Source organism: Dipodomys spectabilis, unplaced genomic scaffold (assembly GCF_019054845.1).
Source record: "Dipodomys spectabilis isolate Male_0828 unplaced genomic scaffold, ASM1905484v1 ptg000241l, whole genome shotgun sequence".
NCBI classification, from domain to species: Eukaryota; Metazoa; Chordata; class Mammalia; order Rodentia; family Heteromyidae; genus Dipodomys; species Dipodomys spectabilis.
Window position 1 is genome coordinate 5,381,314 of NW_024870918.1, and position 13,053 is coordinate 5,394,366.

At 40.8% G+C, this 13,053-nt stretch overlaps 1 protein-coding gene across 1 annotated transcript in view; it reads left to right on the forward strand.

The window, feature by feature from the left end:
* Positions 1–13,053, forward strand: part of Mamdc2 (MAM domain containing 2) — a 144,664-nt gene that overhangs the window by 17,350 nt on the left and 114,261 nt on the right. The window lies entirely within an intron of this gene.

Consider the following 13,053-nt stretch of genomic DNA (forward strand, 5'->3'; position numbering starts at 1 on the left):
AGAAGCTCAGAGACAGAGTTCAAGTCCCAGGAATGGCACAAATAATAATAATAGTAAAGGGATGTGATAGTCCCATGTCCAAAGTATGCCTGGACCCCCTTGTCCTAGACCTTCTTATGGCTGTGCTAGTATTTTCCTGTCATTCAGGCCCCAGCTGAAATGTTCTCTCCCTTCCTGCACACCGTATCTCCCTCTTTCTCATGACCGTATAGCCTGACTTTAATTCTCTCACCCGGACTCTCAATTAGCCCTCTCGTTGATTTAGTTATTTACTTATTGTCTATCAACCCTGTTAAAAGAAGTTGATTCATTTATATTGCCACTGATCTTCTCATGCCCGTCTGAGTGCCTGGCACCTGAACAACATTCACTAGACGTTTGCCAAATGATCTCAGTCCCGCTGCAATGCAGCCTTAGAAATCTATACAGTCCAACACATTACCAGGACTTGCTAAATGCAAAGAAAGACAGATGTGTTGAGCATCATCCTGACATTCTGCATAAATAATGGGATTCCTTCAAGCAGAAACAGTGGATAAAAAAGATGAATTTTCAATTACGCTGTAGTACAGTGCCACCAACTCCTGACTTGTCTGCTGATTTGAGAGAATGTTCCAGTGGAGGAATACGGATTTATTTCCCAGAAGGAGGATAGTATTTTTCTTCCTTTGACAAGTCTGGAAAGCAATTCCTGCAGCAGATACAAGATCTATTATGCATAGAAACAAAATTTGAAGTCACTGCCCAGCCATAAACAAGAAGTTAATGTGTTCCTTTGTGTGTATTTGTTTGAGGGGGTAAGTCTTTCACTAGTTGGTAATCTGATAGTGATATTTTTAAATGACTCCGTGTATGTGAATTGCTTAAATACTTGTCTTAATCTTCTTCCCCTAAAATAAGCCTGATTGATAGTAAGCATCCATCAAAATAATCATCATACTCCAGGTCACATGACAAAAACGCTCTCCCTTACTACCAGAGTTCATTCTTTGAGGGTCTCGGAATTCAGTGTGGAACTGTTGAAGCAGCTGGTGAGAAATTTGGATGTTTGAGTATGTATCTGTATTTTTCTTGCATCTTTATGAAAATTCTCACAGATGGATGCATTTTAAAAAATGATTGTTACTATAAAGGTGATGTACAGAGGGGAGGCAATTATATAAGTCAGGTAAAGAGTACATTTCTTTTTTTTTTTTCTTTTGGGTCCAGTCATGGGGCTCAAACTCTGGGCCTGGGCGCTGTCCCTCAGCTCTTCAGCTCAAGGCTAGCACTCTACCACTTGAGCCACAGCGCTACTTCCAGCTTTTTTCTTTTTGCTTATGTGGTGCTGAGGAATCGAACCCAGGGCCTCATGCATGCAAGGCAAGCACTCTACCACTGAGCCACCTTCCCAGCCCAAGAGTACATTTCTTTTTGGACAACGTCACCCCTTCCCTCCCTCTCTCTTGCTAGATGGATGTGTATTATACCCTTCTTTATGAGTGTCTGCAACACCCAGCATCATAACTGAGATTTTAAATTGTGTCCCCGTAGACCCATTTAAGTAAACGCACAGTGACTAATGGCATGCATTTACCAAGAACTCCTGTGTGCTGCACACACTGTAGCTTGTTCCACTGTACAACCACCCTGTGAGGTGAGTGACATCCCTCCATGCATAAAGTTAAGTGACATGTTAGGTGTCACACAGCTGGAGGTGGCAGGACTGTGGTATAAAAGTGCTCTCATGGAATCCGCCCTGTTTTATCATTCCCAAAGCATCATTGTCATTATTATTACTACCACTATCTTATTATTACTCTACCAGTATTGGGGCTTGAACTTGGGGCCTAGATACTGTCCCCTAGCTATTATACTCGAGGCTCTACCACTTGAGCCACAGGTCCACTTCTGGCTTTTCGGTGGTTAACTGAAGATAAGAATTTCATGGATTTTCCTGCCTGAATTGGCTTCCAACCTTGATCCTCAGATCTTAGCCTCCTGAGTAGCTGGGATTACAGATGTGAGAGTCACTGCTGCCCAGCTACTGTCATTATTTTTGGACTTCTTTTTGAAGCACTCAAAAATATACCAAAGTACAAAATTACGACCATTTGACTTAAGGATTTTAACTCTTTATTTTGCAATTCTAGACTCAGACAAGACATCATTCCATAAATAGAGGGAGAGTTTCCAGGGCTAAGGAGAAAAAATTGGTTTATAGACCAAAAATAAAGAGAGAGAGAGATTAAAAAATGCAAAAGCAAAGGACCAAAAGTAGATCAAACATTTCAAAGTCACTCACTTTGTAAGGCGGGAGCAGAGAGACAGAATACTAGGAAAGTAACTATTTTACTTCAGGCTACATTTTTGTAAGGATTAAATTCAGGAGAATTTTGTTGCCATGCAATTAAGACTGACCTTTTTTTATAGTCTTGTAAAAAAAATTGGTTGTTATCTCTCTGTCCTGATAGAAAAGAAGGATAGATAACATCTAAGTTTTGGTTTGGTGACACGGACTTTTGGCCTAAGTAACTCCAATTTTAAATTTTAGCCTGGTCAGTTGGGATCTGGTGCAGGATCCTAGTCTAAAACAATGAACTATAATTTTTATACAACTTCTTTTTTTGTTGACCTTATTTGTGAGCATATCTTTGTCTTAGGCTATGACTCTAGGAGATAGCAACTATATTTCTGCCTTCTCTTAATACTCTACAGGCCTTTCTTAAATGCCCCACACATAATAAATCATGATCTGGCTAGGAGAATCCACGTAAGACACTTAAGTTTAAGATGACATTAAAAATCCCACTAATTAGCCAGGAGCTGCTAGCTCACACTCATAATTCTAGCTACTCAGGAGGCTGAGAACTGAGGACTACAGTTAGAAGCCAGCTTGGGCTGATAAATCCGAGAGAGTCTTATCTCCAATTAATCAGCAAAAACCTGGAGTCAAGCTGTGGCTCAAGTGGTAGGTTTGAACACAAACACTCTAATTTTTTTTAAGGCCCTGGTTGTCTAAGATTCTGAAGTTTGTGCAATTGCTTTCCCCCGTTTCTTTTACTTTTCCTCTTCCTCCACACCCCCACACCCCCAAAAATGAGAGCAAAGCTATCTATTGGTATGTACAGGGGAGTAGTTCCAGAATCCTTGAGGAAACCAAGCTCCAGGGAAGTTCAAACCCCTTCTGTCATTTGACTGGGGGGGGGGGGGGGCGGGTTGCATGCTGCTTGCACACACCCATCTTGTTTTTAATATCTAATACAACATGAATGTAAACAGTTGCTATCTTGTCTTTGGGGAAGAAGGACAAGGAATAAAGTGTGTGCATGTTTAATCCATAGATGATTTTTTGCGATGTATATTTTCAACCTGCAGTTGCTTGAATCTAAAGATGTATGTACAGCCATCTGCATGTGGAAGGCTGACCATAGTTATCTTAGAAGGACAGACCTGTGATATATAGAAATATATGTACATGTTTTTATAGCATGTATGTATGTCCATCCATACTCACCCCTCCATCAGAGATAAGTAGACAGCAGAAGCTCAATAAATTTTGTATTAATGGAAGGATTGTATGAGATGGATGGTAAGAAACAGCATAATCTAATTTCTAGCCTATCAGATTTATATCTCAAGTCATCATGCTGTTTCATAACCAATAAAAAGCCTTAGGTTTTGTAGACAAATGAAAAGATAGGCAGACATAATTTGTTTTCATTTATGTGAAGCCCAGGTTGCCATGCTGGTGTGTGTGTGTGTGTGTGTGTGTGTGTGTGTGTGTGTGTGTGTGTGTGTGTGTGTGTGTGTTAGTATTTGAGATGCTAAAGATGCAGGCAAATATGAGGACTTGGTTATATTGTTGTTTACGATAACATGCAATATAACAAAACTTCAGAATCTGAGCACCATCTGCTAAGCAAGCAGAATCCAACACAGAACAAATCGCCACTTTCAGGGCAAACATACTCTCTTTAAAGCCATGTCTCCTCATGGTCAACCAGCTCAAAATGTAGAAAACAAGTTTTCACATCCACAAGCTTCCCAGACACTGAGTTAGGGAAGAGAGGAGCCCTTGATGTTGAACTTGCCAGAAAAGAGGCAGAAAGTCTTGCTGCGCTGTTCCTACAGATGTGGCCGGCCAACGACAGTGCAGTTGTCAGAACATTGAGCCTGTGTGGTACGAAGAAGGAGCAATTTCCAACAGAATGACCTTCTACTGATAAGTATAATCTTCCCCAACAGGCATGATCTAGAAAGACCTAAGAGTTTTCAGAGTGACAAAACAATTCATTTGTTCAAGAGATTTCTACTAAAGATCTGCAGGAGCAGTTGGGGTGGAAGAAAAAAGAGTAGCTATGTACAGCCCCTTCTACTGAGGAGCCAAGTTTTACCACCCCTTTAAGAGGTCATTTTGATTTTTCCCTCTGGAGCACAGAGAAATAGATCTGGTTTTTATCCTGTGGAGCATCTGGAAAGGTTGTAGTTCCTGTTTTGGGGTGTCCTTCTCTTGGTGCAAAGGGATGCAGAGTTCATTTTCCACAGTTTAGATTGTGACTTTTGAAGTAGTGGAGCTCATGAATGGTCAGAGGACCTTGGTGGTTGTGTGTATAATCCCTTTGTTTTATACAGAAGGAAAAACAAGCCTCAAAAAGTAGAAGTGTTCGTTTGCAGTGCCAGGAATCAAACCCAGAGCCTTGTGCACACTAGTAAAGCACTCTACAATTGAGCTACCAAGCAGACCTTGGGAAAGAATTTTAAAGGCAGAATCTAGAAATGGAAAGACTTGGAAAAAATTATGCTAAGTGAAGTAAGCCAGGCCCAAAGAAACATAATTGGGGAGGTGGAGAGGACAGGGATGGTAGGGGAAAAACAAAGGAGGGGGTAACAATGCTCTAGAGGACATGTACTTGTTACCTTACTCATGTAACTGTAACCCCTCGGTACAGTATCTTTACAATAAAAATATATATTAAAAGAAGAGGGGTTCTAGATCGAACCTGATGCCTGAGTTTCTGGCAGGGAATATGCAAGAGGCTTAGAGCTTGTTTCAAAACAGTTTCCTCGGTCTGTCTAGATGCTTGCTAGATGCAATAGAGCCCCCTTGTCCTCCAAACCCCAGGTTTGGTTAGAACTCACTGACTGGTCTTCTATCTCTTTTGGTATGGGCTGTGGACAAACTCCTGGCAGCAGCACTTTTGATATTCAGAATGAAGTGTTAGTCTGCACACCAATGGACATGTCAGAGCTAAGTGAATCTTGACACAGAGATCTACTGGGAGATTGTTTCTCAGGTACTTACCTTGCTATGTTTCCTGTTCAAATGATGTCTGCTTTCCTGCCTCCTCTCCCATAGATCTCCCATAGAAGGATGCTCACGGCTTTCCCACCCCTGTAGTGCCTCATACAATATTGAGAAGGGGCTTAGGAAATGTTTGCTGGTGAAATGAATGAAAGAAACATGTCAAAGTGACTGCAAATGGCAGTCAGCGTAATCTTAGCTACTCAGGGGGATGAGATCTAAGACTCATGGTTCAAAGCTAGAGCAAGGTAGGAAAGACTATGAGATTCTTATCTCTAACTAAGTACCAAAAAGCCAAAAGTGGAGCTGTGATTAAAGTAGTAGAGGGTTAGTTAACCTTGAGCAAAAAAAAGCTAAGGAATAGTGCCTAGGCCCTGAGTTCAAGCACACACACACACACACACACACACGCACACAAATCAGAATGTTCTATACCATTATATTTCAGAACTAAATATTTAGATAGCTATCTTTTGAAAAGACTTAATTTTATCATATAATTTAGGATATTTTCATTCACTACTTAACTAAAGAATTAAATTTAAAAAAGCATTATGGTAGCATTATTAATCATTATCTTGGGAATCAACTTTTTGTTAGGTCTTTCATTAAAATGATTTCTAATCTGTCAGACAAACCTGTGATCAGACATTGCTATCATTATTATTCCTGTTTCTCAGACACAAACCTTGAGGCTCAGATAGGCAATTGAAAGGAATAGGACATGCTATCAAATATCATGCTTGTGATCTGTCCCCAAATTGGCTTCATTCCAAAGTCTGTGCTTATCAGTGTACTAATAGTTAAATCAACTGAAATGATAAGATTTTCATTGAAAAGGTATTTATTGTGTTTTGCCAAATGATAAGGGATAAACATTCTTTATCTTATAAAACAGAGTGTATGAGGTATAACTTAAATATATACATTATTATTTTCACTAACATATAGTAATTGTACCAAAGGCTCCTCACATCATTATTGACATTAAACTACTGACATTTTTTTGCATTAGGCAAAAAGTAAGGGTTTATGTGTATTTGTGTGTGATTCATTTTTCAGAAATAGTTCTTGATAGTAATGTTCTTTTTTTCACCATACCAGGTACCTACAACTTCCCAAAAAACAAAGGTTCTATTGCATGTCACAATTAAATTGACGAAGTGTAGGATGTCCACATGGAAAGGTCTTCCAAAGGCCTCCCGAGAAAAGCCTTTCCTTGCAAATGATTTGGTAAGGGATCACAGTCAGGAGAGAAAGAGGCCAACACCCACAGTTAAGAACCCAGTTTGGTACTTTGTCTCTATTACCCCATGATACAAGGTGAAATGAATCAAAGCCAAATGAAACCAGAAGAATGCTGTACTGCTAAAATGCAAATTAAAATACCACTCTCTGAGAGCAACTGTGTGAATTCATACTTAGATAAATACTTGGCCACCTTTCTATCTGTCTATGTGAAACAGGGTAAGACAAAGAAATCAAGAAAACCTCTCTGTGTCAGAAGCACAGAGATGATTGTCTTGAGAAACGACTAACAGAGATCACAAGCTACTCATCCAGAACCCGTGTGCATCATCAGCTTTGCACATCTGGAAGATAAATCTGAAATAAAGTATTGTTTAAAAACCCATTGTTATCTTTGAAAAGGTGTTTGGTAGTGAACACTTCAATGTATTTCCCCTTGATAGGATTTCTTGTTTTATGTTGCACCAAATGTCAGGGATTGAAAGCAAATGTGTTTCAGTTTGAGAATCTTAACATCTGTCAAAAAAAAAAATAACTACTAACTAATCCATCCATGTGTAAACATTTGAATGTTCTAATGTTCTATTAGAATCTACTTTAAATAGCTTTCATTTTGGAGGCTGACAGTGCCAGAAGCATTTCTAATCTTGCACATTGAAGATCCTAATTGGAAAAATAAAGTAATAGTTGTCAAAGACAAGGGACTGAGTCCCAGCTAAGCAGGAATCGGCCCTTTCCCCTTCCTACAGAGGCCAATGGAAGAAAGAAGAAGTGACAGGCACCTAGAAGTCCCTTTTTGGTAGAAAGCATGCGCATTTCCCTTGACTCTCCAGCCTGGCCTTTGAACTGAGATACTGAATGGAGTACATTCTGTGCTTACCAAAATTATTTCCAAATCTCCTTGGTTATTTGTGTAAGACTGACCAGAACATTGGATTCTTATATAACTGAGTTCTAATGAGCTTTCTCTGATTTGTTTTTCACCCTCTCATTCCTTTGTGTGCTTTGCAGAGTTTCATGGGAGCTAGACTTTGTTCTTGAAGCTGCACTTAGTTTATTGAATCATTATTTCAAACAAATCCATTGAATGCTTAGGATATTTGGGCCCGGGTACCATCTATTTGCTTTTTTGCTCAAGATTCTAGTGCTCTCATGTTCTACCTCTTGAACCACAGCTCAATGTCTAGCTTTTTGGTGATATTCATTGGAGATGAGTCTCACTGGTTTTCTGTCCAGGCTGGGTTTGAATCACAGTCCTCAGATCTCTACTTGCTGATTAGCTAGGATTGCAGGCATGACCCACTGGCACCTGATGTTGCATGTTTCTTATCTAAAATGTTTGGGAAGTGTAGTGCTCAGATTTTTAGAACATTTGCATATGCATAATGAGATAGCTCTAGAATGGGACTATAGTCTGAACAGGAAGTTAATTCATGTTTCAAATATCCATCTTAGACATAGAGCCTGAAATGAACAATTTTTAACATGTTTAGTGCACTTTCAACTTTTTAAAGAATGAGGGGTGCTCAGTATAGTGCTCCAAATGTCTTCAAACTCCTGAACTCCAAGGATCCTCTTGCTGCAGCTTTCCAAGTAGCTGGGACTACAGGCATGCTCATCGCATTGGAGTCTGCACCGTCATTTTGACTGTAACCATTTACATGAGGTCAGGTGTGGAATTTTCCATTTGTAGCATTAAACCAGTGCTCCAAAAGTCTTGGATTTTGTACAATAGTGCATTTTGGATTTGGGGTGCGCAATAAGGTAGGAATAAGGCTTGTTTAGCTGCCACAGCCAAACAAAGATCCTGACACAATGAAGGAAGCAGCCCTGTGGCTCCCTGGGATCCAACCAGTCCAGTCAGAGGGTAAAGGAGAGCCCAAATCTCTGAGGACAAGTGTGACTGGTGTAAGTGGAGAACTGGCAAGAAGAAGTGTGTGTCTTCAATAGAGTGAAGTTGGGATAAAGGAAAGAGAGGTAAAAAGGTGGGGGGGGGGTAAGACCAATGCTGGTGGCTCACGCCTGTCATCCTAGCTCCTCAGGAGGCTGAGATCTGAAGATCACAGTTCAAAACCAACCAGAGCAGAAAAGTCAGTGAGACTCTTATCTCCAATTCACCAGCCATACTCACTATGGCTCTGGAGGGTAAGCAACGGTGATGATGGAAACATGGTCTTGCCAAAGACGTATTTGAAGAATAAAGCCAGTGAGACTTGCCAGTACAACGATAGCAAACGAGTAACTTGATCCATCAGTTCAGTCAGTCAGCCTTTGGCACCTCCATCACTGCTGCCGGACCCAGTTGGGTTTCCTAGACACAGACCCCGAGAGAGAGATCAGTGGAAGGAAACTCAAGGGGAAGCGTTTCTGGAGTCTCCAGCTGAGGAGGGAAGCAATACTTGGGCATAAGGAAATATGGGACTGGGATGCAACCTCGGTGAGGGCTTCAGCTTACTTCGTGCACAGCTGGAGCCTCTGGGGTGGTTTTTGGTGTTGTTTCAAGATAGGATAAAGGACCCAAACTTTTATAGTCCTGTGTCTAGTAGCCAGGAATAAGGGCACGGTTTCCCGTGTGCCAACCCAATTCAACCAAAGACAGTGCCCAAAGAGGACTGACCAGCTGAGGGAGGTCTTCTAGGAACTGTCGCACAGAAATCATTTCTGTCGGTGGGCATGGACAATGCTGCACAGCTCCCAAGTCCTGGGAATTGCTCCCATGTCCCTTGTCTGTGGCACATACATACACTATGTTACTCCTTCCCGCTTGCCTAGATATGGCTTCTACTGGGGGTTTGGCTTTCCTTCAAACGGTTGTGCAATAAATATCTCTTTGCCTTACATCTTTTTGCAAAATAAAATTACTCGTGCCTCTATCTTCAGCAAGCTTCAAAGAGCACTATACAAGGAAAGTAATCAAATCAGAACTCTTCAAACTGACAAGCATCCTCAGGGCCAGTCACTAGCCAATATGGCTTTTCTATGAGCTTAGCGTCTGGGAACAGGACCTTTCGGCTTGCTGATGTGAGTGGAAAAACTGAAGTGGGAGATGCAATTCTTTGGGATAATTTAAGAAAATCACTTTAGAGTCCTAGAGTCTCACTGTGGCTCTGATTGGCTCCCCTGACCGCAGCTCACTAGTATGCTGTTTCCATGGCTACGGCTTCTCATTGAAATGCTGGTACCTGGCCTGCAAGGTACCACTTTATGAGGTTTCATCTAGGCCTGAACGTGCTGAGCAGTATGATCCTATACACTGCATTTATCCCAAGTCTTAGTTTCAGTATCTGTAAAATGAGGAGCTATTCCCGTAGTCTGTGTATCTCATAAAGTATGCTATGTGGCTCAGGTGAAGTGACTTGAGCAGGTGCAAATTATAAACAAGAAACCCTGACATGATTTGACACATTTATTGAGCATCTGTGATGTTTTCCCCCCACTTTGGGGGTGAGAGGAAAAGGAAGCATTGGATAAGAAGGATTTCATGACAAAGAAGACAAGACTTCTTCCCTGGGAAGGTGAAAGGTCAACTGAGTGCAGGGAATAACTACCTAAGCCTCAGGACAGGAGGCCATGTGCACCACATGACAAAATGCAAAGGTCGCTCATGGCCCACAGAATGGAGGAGGGTGTTAAGAGAGAGACAGTGGAAAGAGGTTTGAAAGAGGTAGAATTTACACTACGCAGCTGTGGAGGACCTTGAAAGTTGGGTAAGAAAGCCAGGGATGAGGGGAGATCACAAAGACAGGTAGCAGATTTCATTCTGGTAAACATGTGGCTCGATTTGACAAGCACCGAGATGAACCTGGGAAAATGATCATAACTCATTCTCGCTGAGTGCTTACTGCATATTCAGCAGCATCTTAAGAACCATTGAGAGTATTTCATCAGGTGATTTTCATAGCAACCCTGTGGGCTACAGATGGTTGGCCTTATCAAGTAACATGTGGCCCCGAGAGGCTGGATAAATTGCCCAAGGTCATCCAGCTTGTAGGTGGATTCAGCAACACAGTGCTACTTTTAAGAACTGAAGCCTTAAGCCACTGCCCCTGGTGGTATTCCCATCCATGTAAGATGGAAAGCTAAAATGAAGCTGGTAAACTTCTTTGGGATTGACTTTATTGTGGAGTGTTAAGAAGACATAAATATACTCTTAATTTAGTAGATCAATGCTCCCTAAAATTAGCATGTGGGCTACTTATGGGATAATAGGTATTTAAGGTTGTATGATAAACAACAAGAGTGAAATATATATATATATATTTAGTTTAATGTACATGAGAAGAAATGTATTGAATAAGTCAAAATATAGATCTCAAGAAAATTATTGCTTGAAATTCTGATACATATATTCATTTTTTAATTAAAAAAATCTGTGGTGGTACTAGGGCTTGGACTTGGGGCCTCAATTCTTTCTTGGCTTTTTTGCTTACGATGGGTGCTCTACCACTTGAACCACACTTCCACTTGCAGCCATTTGCTGGTCAATTAGAATATAGGAGTTCCTTTGGCTAGCTTCAAACTGTGCTTCTTATATCTCAGCCTCCTGAGTGGCTAATGACAGTGTGAGCCACCAGTGTCAGACAGCTATCTTAATTGTGTCAAATTAAAGAAGAACTTATGAAAGGAAATAGTAAATAATAGTACAGTTGTTTTTGACGATTCTTTATACCAACTGTATTACTTACTTTTACTTCTACAAAATTTTAGTGAGTTTTTGTTTTGTTTTTAGTTTGCTTGGATCGCTTACATTTGGGGAAATGCTAGGTGAGTAATAGAGAGCAATCAATGTTCTAGAATAAGGAAGAGCGTCTTCAGATCGCTCTTCAGGGAAATTAAACTTGTCCCAACATTAAGGATCAATTAGGGGTCAGCCGTGGAATATGTAAAGCCCAGTTTTATCCATCAATGTTCAATAAAGAAAATGAGCATCACTCAAAGTCTTCAGAAAAGAGAATACAAGAAAGAAAACATAACTGCTTCTAGGATGAAGAACTGACAAGCCAAATGAGATGGAGGGAAGTCAGGAAGCTACTTCTACCCCTTGGATGCAGGGGCAAAAGAAAAATCTAGTGTTGAATTCCATGTGCCAAGAACACTGGCAAAAGCTGGGATCCCCTCAGAGCCTGGTGCCAGGATGAAACCATGGAAGGAGATGAAGCCACACTTCAGCTGTCGTCAGCTAAGGCAGAGAGGGACGAGGAGAAATACCCACACCCCTCCATCCATCTAACTTTCCAGTTCCCCTCCAGCATCTTCCTTTGGCTGAATCCTGTCTAGCAAAATACAGCCCCTGCAGAATAGATCCAGGGAGGGAGAAGGACTCAGCTCTAGCACTGGATTTTAACCCGCACTGTAACTATTTAGGAAGTGATCACAGAGAACTCAGTAGAAGAAAATGCATAGGGTGTCTTCTAGATGCATTTATGGATAGAATAGAAGTTGCTGTTGCTTGAAGGGGTAGGACTTGGTGGAAGGAGTGTGTGTGTGTGTGTGTGTGTGTGTGTGTGTGTGTGTGTGTGTGAGAGAGAGAGAGAGAGAGAGAGAGAGAGAGACTACATTCAGCCTATGGGTTTGAGTCATCCACAGAGTTGGTTTTCTTTACTTCACAGATGCTCTATCTTGTGTGACATTTCTTCCTGAAAGCTCCATTTCATTCACATAATTTCCATTCACACCAGAAGGTTTTGTTCTTCTTTTTCCTATTAAGGTTTGTTTTCCTGCTACTTCTAGTTACTTTGCTGATCTTGTTAAAGAGCCACACGTGGATAGTGATTAGATTTAGGATGCCCACAGGCATTTTAACTGTTTCTTCCCTATCATTGTACATTTTCCCTGGGCAGATACAAGATAAGTATTCAAATGTGTTTTTTTTTCTTTCATGCTATTGTTTCCACCTGCTTTCTTAGCTAACATGTAGTATCAAAAGCTTCGGGTTCTTCAATATTCTTTTTGTATATGTATTATTTTAGAAAATGTGCCATTTTTATTGTTAAGATTCATTCAATAATAATCTTTTACAGGGTTGTGTTAAACATTATGATAAACATTAAAATGTTACTTTTATTTTTTTGGTGCTGGTCCTGGGGCTTGAACTCAGGGCCTAGCGGAGCTTTTGTCCCTGAGCTTTTGTGCTTCAAGCTAGTGCTCTAACACTTGAGCCACAGCTCCATTCCTGGCTTTGCTGTTGCTGTTGTTAATTGGAGATAACAGTCTCATGGACTTTCCTGCCCAGACTAGCTTTGAAGGGAGATCTTCAGACTCCTAAGTAGCTAAGATGGCAGGCATGAGTGGCCAGTGCCCATATAAAATGTTTTTTTTAACTCCATGTTTTATGTTAGCACCAGCTCCAACTAGTTGTACAAAGAGGTTTCATTTTGACATGTAAGTAATATGCGTATGATATACCTTGATCAGACTCACGACCTCTGTCACTCATCCCTCCCCTCCATTCCCAACTACATTTCCACCAACCTTCGCGGTTCTAACTTTCACACATGCATATAAAGTATTTTGACCCTAAT